At 37.6% G+C, this 20,500-nt stretch overlaps 1 long non-coding RNA gene across 2 annotated transcripts in view; it reads right to left on the bottom strand.

Moving 5' to 3' along the window:
- Window positions 1-275: 275 nt before the first annotated feature.
- LOC114141042 (uncharacterized) overlaps window positions 276-20,500 on the bottom strand; it is a 127,908-nt gene continuing 107,683 nt past the window's right edge. For both annotated transcript variants that reach the window (XR_003594752.1, XR_003594751.1), the window contains exon 7: window positions 276-450. This is a non-coding gene — a long non-coding RNA (uncharacterized LOC114141042). The remainder of the gene's footprint in view (window positions 451-20,500) is intronic.

Genomic DNA, 20,500 nt, shown 5'->3' with positions numbered 1-20,500 from the left:
AAGCTGGGTATTGCATGCACTGATACAACCGTTTTTGTTATGAATTTGATCATTTACGTTCTGCTTTGTTTTTCTTCATTGCTGCTGTATTTCCACCTTTTTTCATAACTTTTAAATTACACCACAAGGCCACCAGTCCCAGCATATTTTCTGAAATCTGACACATTGACTAGGTGACTAAGATGGTCTGGAAACTTAACTAAATGTTGCTTATTGTAGAAAAAGGAAACTTTTAGGCGCCGTTCAACAAACGACTCAAACTTTTGTGTTTCCAATCGTCGTTATGTTGAAAAATGACCTCTTCATTTCCCACCTCTGTGGTCCGCCTCACCTCAACGCTCTGTCCTCACGGCTTAGGCACGCTCGGTTGACGCTGACGGGACGCCACTTGGAGGAGAACGGTGGCAGCTCACAGTTCCCCTGGAGTCAAAGGTCACTCCTGTCCTCTTGCTGAAAGGTGAGAGGAGCAGAGCACGGGTCAGCGGTGCTGAAATCTCATTTAAGAGCCTGACCCCCGAGAGCCCGCCTGAGACGGCCCCGTGCTCCAAGGTGTCGTCACCGGGGATGATGTATGGTTTTTGACTGCGACAAACCAAACCCGACAGATGTTGACGTAAAAAGCTGCTGCAGTTTATATTAGAATGAGTAGATTTGTCGATAAATTTAAAAAAAATGCAATAAAAGAAAACAAAGCAAGCTTTTGTCAGCTTTCTGAAGTAATCACTCTCAACATGCTCCCTTCTGTCTTTGTGTCAGTCTCATGCATCAGGGCACCACATGGCCTCCTGTATGCGCCTCCGTTACTTTCTTGAATTATTGCAACTGGTGCTTATGTTGGAGCGAACAGAAGGAAACAAAGACGGTGAAATGAATCCCTCATTGATCTCCGCATTGAGAACATCTGCCCCGAACCCGAGGGGGGCTCACACGAGTTCTGGAAAGTAGGAAAACTTTGACAGAGTTTATACTGTTTTTATGTCACCTTTACTTTTCTGAGGTCAAATTTATTTAAGGTTTTTGTAGAATAAATATAAAATTCTGTATGTATTTATCGCTGATACGTACATAAACTCCAGCATGTATTCACAATTGAAGTGTTTCTACAATTTAAATGGAGTCCAAACTGAAATAAAATGTATTATTATGATTATAAAACATAATCATATATTGATTATGCTTTAACAGCTGTGTTCAGACACATTTCATCAACTCAAACTTAAGACTTTTTAAGACCATTATGGATGAAATTTAAGACTGAAATGAGCAGACGAAATAAATAGTTGCATGGATAAACAGATGGATGAAACTATTTTTATCTTTATATTAAAATAATTATTGATATTTGCTTGAATCCAGGTATAATAGCATGAAAAACTGTCTCAATTTCCTTCCACCAAAAGTTACAGTCAAGGTTTTTGGTCCAATTTGTCAAACAACACAAGATAACTTCAGAGGAAGCAAAGCAGATCACCTTGTAGTTACAATAAATATCAAAATGTCCTGAGCAACAGGTTTTAATCACTGCAGGCCTTCAGCTTTAATACATGGTTCTCCTGTAGTCTGAGGTAAAGGTAAGTTGAACCACTTCATCACCTGATAACTCCTGGAGTACATTAAAATCCAGATAGATGATTTCTGGAGGTGTAACAGTATACAGGGTGGGGTTTCTTTTAACTGCCAGCTGCCGGGGTTTTGCAGTGCAGCTGTTATTAAATAAATGTCCCATCTTAAGCTCCGCATCGAGCTGGTGTGGAGATCAAACGCACGGGGGGCCCATCTGAAACCTGCCCTAATTATAATAGGAGGAGAGCCGAAGTTCAAATATTTATCAAACCGTAATCCTGAAGCTCTGTTTCACACGAAACGAAACGGGGAGCCGCGGGATGGGAGCCACATGTGGGGCTGATTACGAGGGGGGTCGAGTGTTTACGGCCGACCCAGATGTTGAGTGTTTAACATGGCACGGGCCGAACGGTGAGATTTGACAGCTCGCGGTTCGGCCTGATCCGCGCTTTGGTTGTCGGGCCGCTGAGACGAAATGTCAAACATGAAGATAAGGGCCAAGTAAATGTGATTGCAGCCATACTGGTTCTCCAATCTGTCCTTCATCGGTCAGCACCGCTCCTCTGTTTGGAGGGAGAGATCCAAGCCTGATGGGCTTCCGGAGAACCACCCACTGGCTCAAGGAAAATACACGGATAGATCAATAAATATATGACTAATATATATAAATCGAGGGCAATTTGAGGAGTAATAGACAGTTTGATTTGCTTGTAGATATTAACAAGTGACAGAGAGTCTTACTACAAAAATACAAAATTTGACCAAGTGTAATTGTGTAATTTAGTGCTAACATTTCAGTATGCTGGAAATAAGACAAAAATAACTTACAAGTAACGTTTTAGCAACATAATAGAAGCTAATTTAAGTCCATAATTTTCCATTTTTAAAAGAAAAATATATAATATACATAACAAATGCAAAACAACTGGTTCAAAAAGGTCAGAGTTCAAAGCTGCATGCTATTAGCTAAAAACTTTTGAACACTTTTGAATTCTCCAAAACTCTCATAAGTGCTTGTTTTAACACTTTATATATGCAGTTCTAACATCGATGATCTTCCTCATCTCTGAACTTGGAGGTTCAGCCAATCAGTGGTTAGGAAAATAAATGGTGCTACTTGATTGGCTGCTTTGTAGAGCCAATAGTGTGGCCTTTTTAGCTAGGTACATCAATCTGCATATTTTTCACATATCATGCAAAAAATTTCAAATACCAGACTTTTCCATGAATGATTTGGATCCACAATCATAAAACCACCAGGGCTCCACTGTAATCTGAGTTATTATTAAGATATGTAAGAAAGCCCTGATAACTAAAATATATGGGATAAACAGCAGCTAAATGTAACATTTGTTCTAACAGAAGTAAATGTAGCAATGTTAGTTCTGGATAAGCTCACTGTAACTCATCTTTAATAAAATGCATGCTTGTATTTGGGATGGAAAACTCTCGATAACCCTGATCCACTACTAATAAATCAACATGCTGTTTTTCCAAGTTTAAAAATAAAAGCCGATATAACCCCGGGTGCCTGCAGGCTCGGGGCGATCAGACGTTTCAGAATATGCTGCTGTCAGTTTAATATTCCCCGCCTGTCGGCCAGTGAGAGATCAGGTGACTGGCATATAAATAGGCCGTTCGCCGTCGGTTCCTCTCAGCCGACTCCTTGACAGGATCAGACGGAGGACTGACTCCGGTGTCACTAGGAATCAGGACAGTGGTCGCTGAGGGACCTGCGAGCCGGAGGTGAGGAAACAGACGAGGTTTACGTCTGTTTCCTGTGATGCGTCGGAGGCGTTCTCACCGATAACGCTCCAGGCGATGCAATACCTGAACTCAGATGAATCCCAGAAGGAAATGTATCTGATGTTTCTCACATTTTTCCAAGTAGGTAAACAACCAGCTTCCTTTTAATTTATTTTTAAAAACTTTCCAATCCAACAAGGTGCTTAAACGCAGAGCAGCCAGACTGCGTTGGCCCGGGGAAATATTTGTCGAAGGAGTGAGAGATCCATCATTACAGCTGAAGGAAACCTCTGATTAGATCATGTTTTACTTCCTTAAAGCTAATCCACCTCTATGGGAAGCAAACCTCCTGAAATGAGGTGAAACATTCAAGTATTAAACACATTTTCAATAAATATGTTATTTAAAATTATTTCTAAAATATATCAGAAAGAGGATTTAGTGTTTTTTTTTCAGACATTTTTCAGGTTTTTGAATTTCTTTTGCACTTTCTGAAATCCACATAGGCTCAAAAATATTAATACACCCCAAATGGATGGATACTTTTATACTAAAACATCCAAGTGTGTCTAAATTTCAACTGAAAGATTAGGAGGAACCTCGTAGCCACTAGCAGCTAAATATGCCTCATCAGATCTCGAAAACATCGGATGTGTTTCCAAGTTCTTTCTTGGTTTATTCCTAAATATCTTAATATCTTTTTCCTTTCACCCAAAGGTGACAGAAATTTGCAAAGTAAAAAATAGGAAGGTGACACTTTCCATTTTATAAAAGCTCCTTTCAGCTTTTTCTACTTCTAGAAAAATCTAACTCCTAAAATCTAACTTGTGGATCAAACTGAAATTGTTTCTCAATAAAGAAATAAGAAATGCAAAAATTATTTTATTTTTAAGGTTCTTCTTTTTCAGTTCAATATTTTTTATATATATAAAATCTGTGTATCATTAAATCCAAAACATAAAAAGAGCTTTGGACAATTTCCAAATTCTTTGTTTTCAATTTTGTTGCCAAAGTTTTACCATTTTTGATTTGTGGTCAAGGGCCAAAGAAAAAAATTTCAAGGGCGACAAAAGGCCCCCGGATTCTGAGATGAACGGATAGTTTCTAGTAATCATTCAACACTTTAATTAAAACTCAAAAATACATTACTGATCCCAAGAGAAATAAAATCTTCAAGATGTTTAAGAAAGAAAATGTTTATTAGAAGTTGTTTCTTTGCAAACGAGTGTGTTCAGTCAGAAGCTTACTCACACAGACTGCTACAGGAGGTCCTTATTCATAATCTACAACAACGCTTTAAAGGAAATTAAATATGAGTTGCAGCAACTTTTATTTATCCGTTTGGGATAAATAAAGTATTATTGAATTGAACAAGTGAAGAATTATCAAATTAAAAGTCTTTTTTTGTTTAGTCCTTTTTGTAATTTTCTGATTTTCAACATAGTTTTCTAAACATATTTCCCTAAAACATAAAACCTAAGTTTGAAAGTCCGCAGATCATCCCGCCCTGATGCAGGCTGCTTGAAAAATGTCTTCTGCACTCTGAAGTTTTATTTAAGGTTTTTATTGCAGATTTATGTTGGAAAGTGAAAATAACCAAAGTACATTTGCATGGATGACTGATGAACCAAGCTTTGCTGCAACATTCACAGTAATTAAAAGCAGCTCCAGCCAGAACACTGAAGTAATTAATACAATATTGAGTTAATAATTAAAGTCTATTATTACGATGTATATAATAGTAAATTGGGCCATTCCAGCCAATAAGTTAACTTGATGTACGTTAAGTAAAATGTTACAGGATTATATTAAGATCAACAGGAAATTGGTGTAAAATTTTGAAGTGGTTCCAACCAGAACCAGAAAAATGACTTTAGACAGTAATAAGTGTTAAAAGTCGTTTTTTATCACATTGATTTGATGGGAATTTTGGCACACTCTTCTTGCAAATGCTGCTTTATTGCTTGCAGGGTTTGAGACGGAGCGATTGGGGTTTTTTTGCAATTTGTAACAGTTACTTCCAGGAAAATTGTCCATTTAGTTGAATGTTTTTCCACACCAATTGGGAGAAATAAATGTTTTTTGGCCATAAATTGACCAAGCAATTGCTTTTTGCTCAGGTATCTTTGGTGCTGCTGCGAAATAAAACCTAATCATTGCTAAAATAATTCTTCCCAAGGTAGAGCAGCTTTAGAGGAAACACAGAAGAGCAGTAAAAAAATCCTCATCGATGAATCATCTCCAGGTTAACAGCGCACTTTAATAACAGAAGTTAATTTATTGTGTTGTTTTCCCTCAAACATGACACGACTTTGCTTTGAATTAAACAAATGGGTTTCCAGACGAACGTGTACAGGTGCATTTCACTTCCCCACTGCAATAATTGCTACCCTGAAGCCTCAAGATGATTGTTCTGTCTTTATTAAAACAACATATATTGACTTCCAAATCCCTGCTCCCTGAGCAATAACACAGTACATCTTGATACACCTTCAATATGCACTGATAAAATGTAAAATTTCTTTATAAAAAGGTGGGAAAAACCGCAACTTTAATGACGGATGAACAACAAATTACCTATAATACTTCCATCTGATCCATAAGAGAGAAGATGTTTGGTTTTTCTTTCCTTTTCAACCCCTTTCTTGGCTTATAAAATTCTTAGTGCTTTATCCATTATGCCATTCTCCTGCAGTCCCTGGGAAACTCGGCGCACCCTTTATAATTACTGCACCAACTGCCGACTGACAAGGCTCATTTGCCTTCGCAGCGAGAGGTTGTCTCTTTCCTAAGGTACCTCTGTTGTGCCGATGCCCTCCCCTTGTCACTACAAATTCCCGTCTTTACCTACGCAGCCGGTGGCGCCTTCAAATATGGATGTGCGACCTGCTTAAGGAGAGGGCTGTCAGGAGGAACAGGCAAAGCGGAAGCTCAGAGGGACTTGATTTCCAGGCAGATTTCCTGTGTTTGAGTTAATGCTGCATATAATATAAACTTACTTTGTAGTAGGCTGATTCCTACAGATAAAACTTACAGTACTGTATATATCTAGTGGTAACTTCTGACTATGTTTATATATTTCATGTATAAAAAGCTAATCCTAATGAAACTATAGTATTTTTAGTATTCAGCATCTCTTCATCCATGCTTTCTAGAGCTCTTGCCAAATCTTTAGCTCTCATTTTCTCTTTAACATTAATTATTTTTAATGCATGTGTAAAAAAAAAGAACTGATTGAGCAAGACAAAGTGAATCCTCAGCGGTAATCAGCTAAAAACATCATCTATGCACAGTAGATAAGAGTAAAAAAATATATATTTATCTGTTTCATCAGTAGAAAGAAGAAAAAAGTTGTTTTAAATGGGCAGTCATTCGATTTTGTTCGCTTTTGTTAGTTTATTTCATCTTAAATTATGTTATTTTAGTCTAGTTTGACTTCCCCTGCTTTAGCATATCTTAATTTTTTGTTTAATACAGCTTAGTTTAGTTTATTTTACATTTGTGACAAGATGAGATTTGAGATGAGATTACCTCATCTTGTCAGATTTTATCCTTCCTTAGCTTACCATAACTTCTTTTTGTTTAGCTTAGCTTCATTTAGCCTCAATTAGCTTCATTTATCATAACTTAGTTAAATATGTTAAGTTTAAATTTTGTTTAGTTCATTAACAAAGCTTAGCTTTCATTATGGTAGCAGTGGCTAGCAAGTTTTTAGGTTTGTAAACCAAGTTTAGCTTTGTTAACTGAGGTTAGCGTTTGTTAGCTACGTTTAACTTTGATTAGCTGAGGTTAGCCTTTAGCTTAGGGTTCACTAACTAAGTTGAGCTTTCATTACGTTTAGCAGCAGTTAACAAGCTCTTAGGGTGGTTAAACAAGTTCAGCTTCGTTAACTGAAGTTAGCTAAGTTTAGCTTTCATTAGCTAAGATCAGCATTTGTTAGATATCATATTGGAATATGTTCTTTTATACCATGAAATATGTGTACTTCTCTACAGATTCTGAGCAGATTTTGTCTTAGATCAAGCTAGAACAACATGCTACAATGTCATCTTAACATCACATTTATTTGCTATAAATAATGATTTTGGTAATCAACAATATAAACAGCGTTTATTTTTTGTATCTCTATAACTAGCTGCACATTTAAAGATTAGCTAACGGCTCAGCATGCAGTAGATGATGCTGCATCCTCAAAGGTTGTGACTTAACTGAAGCCTTGATGAACAGTAGGACATCATGTGCTTCATACAGTAACATTAAGGTTTAAGCACGAAGCAGGTTGTGTTGCTGGCATGTCAGAGAATGTTTTACTCTTAAAATGCCTTTGACCTAATGCATCATGCTGGTATCAAATAATGTGGAAGATATTTTGTTTTCACATGACTTAAAATAAAACAGATCTGATGTCTAAAGTCCAATATTTTCAGAGTTTTTCCCCTGATTTAATAATTGTCCTCATCGTTTACGGCAGATGGGTAGAACAGACAGGTAGCTAGTATGACAACTGCTTCAAAATAGATAATTTCTTAATGAAGGCCTGTCCCTATCTTGGTCGTCTCCTAGCTTAGCGCTGTTTCCCGCCTGCCAGCGCAGAGCGAGCACATGGTTCATGCATAAACCAGCAGCACGGTGATCCCAGGTTGTCCCCCGCCGCGCCGCCTCCGGTGATCCGGCTACCGGAGCCGCACCATTATGCTGCCGCTTTGAGCTAAAACAAATATGAAACCGCGCCACTTTGTGTCACAAATTTTTACATCCAACACGGCTCACGTGCAGCGTGAAGGGAGGGGGAACCTTTTCTCGCCCATCTGTGAGCTAAAAAGGTGGACGTTCCTCGAGGGAGCGGAGAGGGGATGTTAGCCATTACAGATGTGGATGTGACACTGCTGTCTGAGCTGCATGAGCCCCCTGGCCACTTCAAATATTTACGCTCATACCTGTCTATGCAGAGATGTGACTAAAGTATACAGATTTGGAGAAGAAAATGGATTTGTCACCCAAGTGGAAGCCTACACAGACCTTTTTCTGGGATAAAACCGCAGCAGGATGTCTGCGCGCACACTTGCACGTGCATTAGTAAAACTAAAAGTGGGTCATCTTTGAACACAGACTGCTAATCGCTGTGAGGCAAACCAACTGGAATATATGTAAGAATATATGAATATGTTTTATGAGAATTATTTGTTAGTCCTCTGAAGACCTTCTTTTGACTCCCCCTATAACTATCCGACTACCTACATGTAAGCAAACACTGCAAAACCAGGCTGAATTATTTAATATCAGCATGAAATGGCCGGGATAAACACATCGCTACTGTAGGTGAGCAAGATATTAATTTATTATTGAACAAAATGCACTATTTATTAACTTATTGGGTCAGGATGTTCCTGTAAGGAAGTGGAAAATAAATCTCCCTGGAGAAGTCACGCGTAATGTAATTGGGTTGTTTATTTCCCCAACATAAAACTACTATAATTCAATTTAAAAATACTTTATTGATCCCAAAAGGAAATCAAACGTAACTGGTATTATTAAATATTTTTCAAAGAGTTGCTGTGGACAGAGAGACTCTCAGTTGTCAAATTTAGCAAAATAAAGTATTGGACTTACAATCCAGAGTAAAGAAAAATTAATTAGAGTGAGTTATATTTGAATTTTTGAAGTTATTATGCAACATAAAATGTAACACACTTTAACGGTTCAGTTTATCACTTACTGACACAAGGTTGTGCAACAATAATTAAACAGATAATAATACTAATTCAGAGGACATACTTTATTAATATACAAGAATCTTCCAAATGGTACAATAAGCTACGTTTTTGGATATTTTAGCCTACTTCCTGCTGCCAAACAGGTTCTATGCTATAGAAATAGTTTTGATTCTACCAGTCAGACAGTATTTGTAATTTATCATTTATTCCTGATTAAACAAGAGCGGTGTTGCTTTTTACTTTTAGCACCATTTAAAATCAGTATTTACGCCATAGAAAACTTTATCTGATTACCTAAGAAAAACAGATGACTGTTTTCTTTTCACTGTATTTAAACTCCTTATTAAGCAATTAGCAATAAACCAATTAATCACATGATAAATTGGAATGAGCGTGATAATTTCCACTGTGATGATTAATATTTTTTGAAGGGCAATTTTGTTTATAGAGACATCAAAATCCATTTTATTTATGGGTTTTTTTTTATTATTTTTGGTTGTTTTATTTTTGATATTTAAAATACTTTCCTCGTGAGTGCTCTCTCCAAAATTAAAGTTAAATTCTTATGAATTCTCAATACATTATTTGAAAAAACAACAATATTATAATTTACTGCAATAATTACTGGGAACATTTATTTAAGATATTCAAGAGAAGATACTAAAGTAAGATGATTTGCCAACAAGCCGTTTCTGGGATTATCTGGTCTTATTTTTCTAAATTTCACCAAGAAAGGAGTAAAAATGGAGCAGAAGGAAAGATGGAGAAGGAGGGAAGTCACTTTTTGGTGATATTAATTATTTCTGTAAATACAGGAGTCTGTGGGTTTTTGCTAGTAAGGTGTCTGCTTCCAGGCAGACGCTCCACCGCCGGACACCAGAGAATTGCACCGACACGCACTCCCATATCCACACACCCCTCTTCTTTCATCTTGTTAATGGACATTCCTCCACAAATGTCTGCGAGTCTACCTGACTGCAATCCTTTAAACTTTAATTCACTCTACATTTAGCTCTGGTCATAAATACCATATTAGGTAGCAGCAGCATGTTTTATGTGCTCCCGATGGTCGTGCTTTTGTTTTAATGAAGCCATTTGCAGCTTATGAGCAAAAAAAAGAGGGAAAGAAAGTCGCATATTAGATGGGATAGATCAGTCAAACCTATTCCCACACTGTGTTTTATACATGGGCTGGAATAAAATGAGGCTGGTGCCTATCCACCAGCAGAGGAACAAACTCTGTATCCTGACATCTTGGTAATTTGAAGAGATGCAAACATTTAGTATGAATGTACTAAATAAGGTGTTGAATTGAAACCTGTTTTCCTGCATGATGTTTTCCAAATTTCTGACTTGGGTTTCGAAACAAACACAATGAGTTCTTGAGATAATGTGTGAAGATCAAATTGGATTTAAAAATGATGCTTTTACCATTAAGATAAAGGTAACATTTGGAAATGGAGTAGAAAACAAAAAGTAAAATGAAGGTCTGTTTACATTATCCAATCAAATTTCTTTTATTTTATTGATTGGTGGTTTAAATGTTATTTTTGTTTTTTTTTCCCTAACATGTAATCTGACAAAACTGGAATGGATCTGGATTATAATTAGATCAAAACTGACCTAATTGAACTAAATGATTTTGAAAAAGAATTGAATGACAGCTGGTTTAGTGTTGGCAGCAGGTTAAAAACTGTTTTAACTGGATGCATAATAGGTGGAACTCAGGTGAAATTTGAGTTGAATCTTAGAAGAAAACCTGCTGGATGCTGCAAAAGACTAAATATTGAGATAAAAGTTCATTATCCAGAAAGAAAACAACCCTAAACATAAAGCCAGAAATGATATGGATGGCTAAAATCAAAGTATAATCATGTGTTCCAATGGCCCAGTCAAAGTCTGAGCCAAAATCCAGACCCTGACTGGGCAATCTAAAGCTAACTTGCAAAAGATTTATGTGAAAAGCTGGTAGAACTTTTTGATTTTTGGAACAAAAGTCAAAAAGTAATTAAAAAACTGGCATAATGTTTTATTTTGTATTGTTCTATTATATGAAATCATTTACAAAGTGTGATTGCAACGTCACAAAATGTGGAAAAGGTGCCAGATATACGAATATTCCTGCAAGTTAACGTGAAAGAAATGCATGTAGAAAATAAAATTATTCAAGATTTAATGGGTTTCAACCCACTTTTTTTATAAATTAGAAAAATACCTGCTGCATTAATCAGGTGACACAAAAAAGACTGGATAAATGTCTAATTTTATCAAATATTGACAAAATATTGAAGGGGGAAAAAGAAATAGAGGACCAAACATAGGAAAATACAAAAATAACCTCAACAACTATGTTAAATATCATGAGCAAAAAGAAAAATTGACTATTTAAAATGTCTTTTTTCACATTTTGTAAACATCCTCACCTGAATAAAGATTAAGCAGATTTTATATACTGTAGTTCTACTGACGTAACCATGTTTATATCTCAAGACACATTTCATATTTTCTCCTCTGTCTATGCGTAGCGTCAGTTAGTCAAAGTAAGTTTTGTGGCAGATTAAAAACAAGAAACTTTTCTTTGTCTTTTGCGCGACTCTCTCAATCCTCCCAGTTTCACATCTCCACATCTTAAGGAAGCCGTTCTGGTGGATTCTTAACATGAAAATAAAGTATGCAAATTTATGGGGAAGTTAAGCGTCCCCTCAAATTAAACGTAGAGGAGCAATCCAAAATCTTTTCCTTTTGTCCAATATATCAGTTGGAGCTTCGAATGCCAGGATGTTGCATCCTTTTGTTTCCTCTAATATCCCTGGAAAATCTGGTTAAAATTGGAAGATGCGGCTACGTTTCCAGTGCCGGCTGCAAAGATCCAACAGTGTTTTCACAGCTGTCTTGCCTGTGAGACATGGCTGAAGGGTGGGTGGGGGGGGGATCGAGCCGCTGCGATCAACTCAAGTGTAAAGATGACAAATGAGAAGCAAAAAGGATAAACCAATACTTGGAGTGTTTGACACAAGCTGCAGCAGCTGAGAAAATGGTTTGAAAAGTAAGAGCGGTGTGTATTATCTTCAAAACGTCAGGAACTGTCAGTGCAGAGCTTCATTTAATATACAGCGCCTTCCACAAACTCTAGGAAATACATTTAACTAAAGCGTAGTTTTATTTCTTATTTACCTCTTTTAATTCATTAGAGAATGATTTCCTGTTTCCCACTCAAGTAAACCAGAATTATCTAGGAAATACTTGCAGATTGAAGCATATAGAAGAAAAGATGATTCCTAGACCCATTCCTTAGTTTTTAATTTCTATATCTATAGTCTTTCTAGTGAAAAATCTTTGTTAAAAGGTGGCAACTCTGCTGTTTTAAATAATCATCCCCAGTTTAGCGTGAAAACATTTATTCTATGTATGTAGTTATTCTACATTCTGCTGTGGTTCAATTCTATGCAGATGATTCATTTATTTACACTTTAGAGGTGAAGATGAGTATTTTTCAAAACTCAGTTTTAGATTATTTGTTTTTTTTCTCTGGTTAAAAATAAACTGGCAGGCCTAAAAGTTTGTTTAGATTAATAAAAACTATATCTTTGACATGATACTGCAGAAATCTTAAGATTTTTTAATTAAAGAACTTTGCTTTTAGGTTTAATATTTTTTCCTCATTGGCACATTCAACTTTTATAGAAAATGACATAAAACTTACAAAAAGAAAATACTTTGCCACTTATTGACCAAAATGTTGTGCTAATCTGATAAAGTCGTAGCAGTGAAGCTAATTTTTCACACATAGCTTTCATATTTCTTTAAGTTAGTGGTTTAGCATTAGCTGCCGCTAAACAGCATGTTGGTGTACTGCTTTAGCTTAAGCGTAGCTAATGTTTATGGTTACTGTAACTAATTTTTTAGTTAGATGGAAATTACATTATAAAACGGTGTATTTTTTAGACTATTATGTCTTGTTTTGGAAATATGTTACAAATATATTACATAAAAATGCCACATAAAAAGCTAAAGCTAAAGTTAGCATTTTTAATTTCAAAACGTTGCTTCATTCTTTAGAGTTAAGAGTTGTAGTGAAGGGCTTCAAAAGCAGCATGTGGCTCTCAATCCAGCTGAGGATCATTTCTATGCAGATGATACATTTATTTATAAACTGTCATTGTTTTTAAAAGTAGCAGAAGTGATCTCTGTTTAACTAACATTTTTCAAAGTAATGTTTTTGAAGTCAGGCTTGACTTAAACCGTAGTTTACTTCCACGCAGATGATACATTTATTTATTCAGCATCATTTGGCATCATTTCTACAAGCAGCAATAACAGAAAATCAACCTAAACTCTAGAAGATGTTACTTGTGAGGTTTTAGAGTGGGATTAAGAAATGGTAATAAAGGATGAATTTATCTTCAGGCTTTTTTGCACATCTTTATCATGTGTACCAATCAGTGTACAGGTGCAGCAGGGTCTTTTGCTCAACTTTACTTTGTTTACTAAGTAAAGTAGTGAACAATTCAGGATACAGAATGTGACCAAATGATTCTCAGTCAAGCTCAAATGACTCACGATCCGTAACGCCAACAAACCCGAATGATTACCATCGACTCCTTTCACATTTCAGCCATTATTGTTGGGCTGAGTACCATGGGACTGGATGGCAGCTGCTCCCAGGTAATGTCGCTCTCATGCCGCTCCTATTAAGCCCCTGGTCAAGAGCCAAACACAGCAGCTGTGTGTCCAACACAAACCTATAAAGCCTCCTAAGTTGGTGTTCATAAACAACAATATCGAAGCAAATAGAGTGGCCAATGTCAGACGTGGCCAGACAAGCAAGCCGAAGGTCGTGGCTGCCACCCAGCTGCTGAATTAATGTCAAGTTTGAGAAAATAGTTTGACAGATCTCTTTAGCTTTGAATTTGAGGTTATTGTCTTACATTCCTTTAGTTTTTCTTGTTCTATGTGACTCATTGTACCTGAGGTCAATGCTTCGTGTGCCACCAAGGCTACTTTTTTATGACTTGAATAATCTGGTGACATTGGCCTAACGCGATCTGACATTTGAAACAGCCATTGCAGGTTTTTGTTAATAAATGATTCACGCAGCGGGCCCAGGAGACCTGGAGTTAATGCCATCTCGGTGGCAGCAGGATAAAACTTTGACTCAGATCCAGCTCTGCCCTCAAGGGAAAGGACAAATGGACATGGCCGCTGTCGATCTGTTGCCCCAGTCTCCATTATGGACCCCTGAAAAAAGTGGGGGGGACCAGACATGAGAGACGGTAATGATCCAGAGTCAGAATGCAAAGTGCTGCGTAGCTGCTTTTATGTGTGTTTTGCCCCATCGCAGAGAGGAGGAAGTTGTGATTCGTTTTACTGCCACACAGTTTTAGGTGCACTAACAGCATCCTGAGGTCCCTCAGAGATCCCTAATGTGAATTTAATGACTTGATGCTGTGCAAATGACAAGCATGCAAGGTGAAGGTGACAACTTTTCTCTTCCATCTATATGATTTTTCTTCCCCCACTGACTCCCTCATCCATTCTCAGGTCTTGTTATCTGAAACCCAGGGTGATGTTTAATCTATTACATCACTGCGCTTTGCTGGCAGTCACTGCTGTGAATTTAAACAACAATGGAAGCTCCCTTCCCTTCTGATCTACATGTTTTGTTCATTATACTAAAAAAAACCTCTTTTGTTCAAAATGAAGTTTCCTTTGAGGCAACAGTTTAAAACTGAGGAGGAGCTGTACTGTATGTCAACAGCCAGCCAAGACAAGACCCTGTAGATCAGGGTTTTAATTATGTAAACAGAGGCCGAGCAGCACAGCGGGGTCAAGATACAAATTATTATGACTGAAACCTCAATAAGCAAGGCCAAGGAAGCACAGATTTAAAACAAACATATAACCAAAGAAATCTTTATTTGTTGTGGGGAAGTTCCAGAAAATAACCTCTAAATGCATGAAAGTGTCCTATAAGCTCTTCAAAGTAGTTTATTAAGGTGAGTGAAATATGTGCAAAAGTAATCTGATACTTTTTAAAAGTAATTAAAAGAAATGTAACTTGGGAAATAAAGAAAAGTAACCTGTAGGATTTGAAAAAGTTGTAAGCCCTGGAACGCAAATTACAAAAGTGACCTGTAAAATCTACAAAAATACAAGGCACTTCATTTAAATTACACTATATGTTACTTTAGTGCAACCTATCAGTCCTAAGCTCCAAAAAGTAACTTGGGAAATCAAGAAAAGCCGTCTGTATAATCTGGAAAGGTTACTGTAAACCCCAGACAATAAATTGTTACAGTAAACTGTATCTATGTTTAAAATATGTGAAACAAATTTGTAAATTTAGGGTAAATTTCAGAAAAACATCTTTCAAATCTGTAAAATAAAATATGAAAATGTAAGTTTTATGAATTTGTATGAAAATAAAAGTAAAATGCAGAAAATAATTTATAAGTTCAAAGAAAGTAACTTGCATGTCTGGAGTAATTCTGACTTTATGGAGTATTTAGAGGGTATTTCTGTTAATTTCTTCCCCTCAAAATGTATTTCTTCATTACTTAAAAACATAAATGAACCTACAGCATTATCAGATTAAAACTCCCTTCCCTTTTACAGAAATACGGTTCCCACTGAGCTGACTGAGTACATCCAGGGGTCATCATGATCACATAATTTGCTTCAGAGGCCTCCAGATGTATTTATTACAACAAAAACTCCTTTCTTTCTTTCTGTGAGAGGAAACCCTTCACAACACTTAACCATGGCTGGTTCAAATCTGATTAATGCTTAAACCAATTAGAGCTTCCCCTAATTAGAGGACATTACCAGGTTAAGAGCTTTAATTTATCTTCCTCAAGGTTTTAAGTCATGAATCTGTAGACATTTGTCAGAAGATTTATTGATTACTTTGGTATATTAAAGCTCAAGAGCCATCTATGACACTCCCCCACCGAAGATGCAAACATGCTTGCGCGACTGTTGGGCCGACGCTGTGATCTAAGTTTCTAATTAAGATACGGGGAGCAGCGTGTCAAGCGCAGACGCATCACTCAGCTCCTCAGCCTTAATGCGGCCCCGTAATGCCCTGTGTGGTCTCAATTACACTTTTCATGATGTGCAATAACAGCATTACCGCAAAGCAAGACATGCATTCATATACTCGTAATTAAATAAAAGCTGAGTCGAGATCGGACCCGAGTGATCTTCAGCAATATTCATTTAGACGGATGTTGGACAACTCTGACCTCCTGGTTGATTTTTTAAAAAAGATGAAGCTCAAACAGTCGCCATTACTGTAAACACATATTTCAAGCCGATCTTTAGATTTATAGTGCACTTTAATGAGCAAGTAGCAGCATTTCAGAAGTTCATCATAAAGTATTTCACTTTTGCTGGGTTGACCGCAACTCTAACATTGGTATTTAGATACGGACATCCTACATAAACCACATAATCAAATCAACAGAGCAGCATAGGAAGAAGAAAGAAAAAGAGTTAATGTTTCTTGATGCCCTGTTTGTTGGGGTACGATGAAGTTGGACTCATAAAGATGGACTAATGAAGAATGTGATTCAAACGACTCAAATTAGCTTCCTCCATGCAGTTGAGTCACTGCTCAACTGCATCAAGAGGAGTCAGTCAACTGGGAAAAGACCCAGAGAAGAATATCCAGGATTGCCACGTTGACCTGTTACCATCACGAGGCAGTGCCAGGTAAACACAAGATGATGAATTAATGCCAGATGTCAAAGGTGCCATTGAGGACTCGGACTTCCTCTTGCTGTCACGGTTATGCAGGTCTTAAAGCCCTTACCCAGGTGCAATGTTGGTGAATTCTTTGAAAACAAAGGCACAATCCACTTGGTGGACATCCTGGAGCAGACCCAAAAGTAATTTGGGACTATATACTTACCAGTTAGTACTGGGTTGAACCTCTTTTTGAAAGCAGAACGTCTTTATCAAGGTGTAAAAAATGGTACTAAGACATTTTAGTCCATCGGCTGCATGTCTATGTTGCAAACCTCCAGTTCACCTCATCCCAGAGGTCTATATTCGATTGAGTATAGACCCTTTGCAACTACGTCACTTAATCATTTGAGCCACCATGACGGACGTCGAAAGTGAGGGACGGGAGTATTGAACGGAGCAACTGAAATATAGAAGTATAAAAAAATGAAAGAGCGAAATAGTGATCTTGCTTGAGCAGCTCTGAATCTACAGGATTTCTGTTACATACTTTTGCTTGAATATTCATTTTCTTTAGTCCAGTGGTGCATTGACAGTCGGGTCGGAGCCTTGGTATCAGATAAAACTTTATCGGAAAAGTCAGAATAAATCTGAAAAGTCAGATTTATTCTGCCAGAAGTAGCAATCAGAAGACCGTGGTCTTAAAGAGACCACCATCAACAAACTTAAGGTAGGTTGTGGTATTTAAATGATGCTTGTTTGGTACTACGGGGCTTAAAGCGTCCCAATAAAACAACCCTACCAATATTACCACCACCACTAGCTTTTAGAGTTGATTCAAGATGTGATAGATCCACAATTTCAAGCATTGTACACCAAGTCCTGATTCTACCATCTGAATGTTGTTACTGAAATTGCCAGGCAAAGTTTTTCCAGTGATATTGTCCAGTTAGCCTGTATGAATCTTAGTTTCCTGTTTGTAGCAGAGACTAGTGAAATTGACGGATATGCTGATGTCCATCAGTTTAAAGGTTTCAGATATTTGAGCTGCTGTTGTATTAATCTCACAGCAGCCCTCCCATTATTTTTTGACAATGCATTGTTGTCCACACTGATATCCTGCACTGATAACCTAATAAAACAAAACTCGGCTGATCAGAACAACACCAACAGAACTTAAATTTGCCCTTCATCCTTTCCATCAATCAAACAGAGCTCATTTAGTCGAGCTTTGGCCCCTGTGTTTCACTTGTAAATCATTTGCTGACCCCCTCCCAGCATCCAGCATGCAGAGGTCAGGTCTATCATTGGGGGTTTCTATCCACCCCCCTCCCAACTACCAAACTCATCTACCTGCATGCTATCTGCGGTCCTGTGGTCTTGGATGGAGGGGGAGGTGTTGGTCGTGTTGTCATTTGCCCCAGCATGTCGCAGCGATACTAATGAACTCATGCAGGAGTCCTGGCTACAAGGGCTATTTTGGTCTTAAATCTGCCATTAACATTTCATTAATGCGCTGCCCTACTGCTCGCCTGCACCGCTGCCCGGCGGCTGGCGCCTGCTGGTGATTGCCACAGGCTGCAAAACATCTCAATGACTGCAGGTAGACTGGACTGGATTTATGCGTCGCAGGATAAATCTTCAACTTAGCTAAGCCACAATGTATCAGGATGCTGGTCAAGAAGGAAAAACTAGGTTCAAATATAGAATATTTTATATATACCTATTTTTCACATCCATCATTGTTACTTTTCCAGACTTAAATTTGAAGAGTTTGCAATGTCTTTTTGGTCACAAGGAAGAACTTTAAAACTGAAACCTGATGGATGGCTGGATGGATGGAACCACATATTTTGAAGAAATTCAGATATTTTTTTTGTAGACAGAGAGACATGGACCAAACCGATATTATCCTGCGCTAAACTATCTCTCTCCATGCTTATCCAGACCTGAAAAATACTTTTCCAGACTGCAGTGGAGCTCTGGATACATTTTATTCATTAAGAGTCCAATCAACATTTCAGGAGAGTAAAAAAATCCCTAATATAGTCTCAGAATTACACATAATTAATTGTGGCTTTGACCTCCACATTATCACTTTCTTCTCCAGGTATTACAGCTTGTTCTATTAATGTAAAATCTTCATACATACACAGGAGTATTTGTGTATGCAAATCAGTCTGACTGTTCAGCTCAAGGCGGTATCAGTTGCTGAGGTATTCGCCTGATAATGAACACGGCTCGCCTGCGTTCCATCCAACAAGTTTAACACAATATTCTAATTAGACGTCTATGTTTATTTAATGCGTCCTGAGCAAATTAGTTGTATAAAATTATGACTAATTAAGAGCTGAATTAATAAACTGCAGCACTGAGGTAGCCTCTCTGAGCTGCTCCTGCAAATACGTTCACATAGGTAATCATCATATCCGTGTCACTCATTAGGATTTTTGATCATTATGACATGACAGATGAAATGTGCTCTGATATTTATGCACTGCCTGCTGCATATCTTGAAATATATTTGAAAACACCACATGACTAAAAATTCAGAACATCTGCTCTTTTAATATTTGTTGTTTTCTGCAGTCCAACAGAGAAAAATATTTTCCTCCATACTTTGGCAATTTAAGAATGTTTTGCAGCCACTGTGTTAAATATAGTCTTTTGGCCTTTCCAAGACCTAGCTCCAAAACCAAAACTGGACCTTCCAAAACCAAAACTGGACCTTCCAAAACCAAAACTGGACCTTATAAAACCAAAACCAAGTCTGAACTTTTCAAGTCTAAGATCAAGACCAAAGCGTTCAAGTCTCTTGGGTCCAATATACAAGTTTAGGTATTAAACCCAAACTCCCAAGACCAAGACCAGATCTTCTAAGACCAAAACTGGACCCTCCAAAACCAAGACCAAGACCTGACCTTCCAAATCCATGATCAAACCTTTCAAGACCAAAACTGAACCTTCCAAGACACAACCTTCCAAAACCAGGACCGGACCTTCCAAAACTAAAACTGAGGACAAACGTTTACAGTTTGACTAATATTCCAGTACAGTGGAATATCAGAGTAAAAATGGTGGTACACAAATACATCCAAACAATTTCAGATTTTTATTGAAACTGTTTGTATAAATTTCATTATGCACTACTTCCATGACATAAAATCCCAATAATACACACTGAAGTCTGTGATTGCAATGCTATGCTAGCACTGCAGGTAGAGCCACAAACAGGTTGACAAACTGAACCAAGAACTTAGCTTGCTGAGAAACCAGAGAAAAAACAAAGGGTTAAGTCTGGATTCAGCTGCAATCCCCAGAGGTACGCAGGATAACAAGCATGTAGAACCAAAAACGATGCTCTGGGAACCACATGTCAAAGACTCACGTCTGCAACCAGCATGTAACATTTGGGCCTCAATGACAAAAACACAGAGAGTTGGCACAATCCTAAAACACATTAGATATTTCTGGATCAGTGACGCTGTAGGTAGGCAATAAATCTGTCAGTACTTAGCAGTCAGCGCGGGGAAAGGAAAAAAACACAAAGTGCTACGCCAGTGATGAATATCCAGCTTTATCAAATATGTGTGTGATATATGAGATTGGCTCATAATCGACGTTTAGTTCTGCCATATGGCTGGACCTGCTTGCCAAGGTACAAGGACTCAGAATATGGAGGTAAGCTCTCGGGAGGAGGGAGCCCCAGCCCACTTCCAAACAAATGTTTGATTGTAATGACCTGATGAAGGACGTTCTTTATTCACTATTAAAGAGGTTCTGTTGAAATA

This window comes from Xiphophorus couchianus, chromosome 24 (genome assembly GCF_001444195.1).
Source record: "Xiphophorus couchianus chromosome 24, X_couchianus-1.0, whole genome shotgun sequence".
In the NCBI taxonomy this organism is placed as follows: domain Eukaryota; kingdom Metazoa; phylum Chordata; class Actinopteri; order Cyprinodontiformes; family Poeciliidae; genus Xiphophorus; species Xiphophorus couchianus.
The sequence above is the reverse complement of the archived record's forward strand: the minus strand, read 5'-3'. Positions and strand labels throughout refer to the sequence as shown.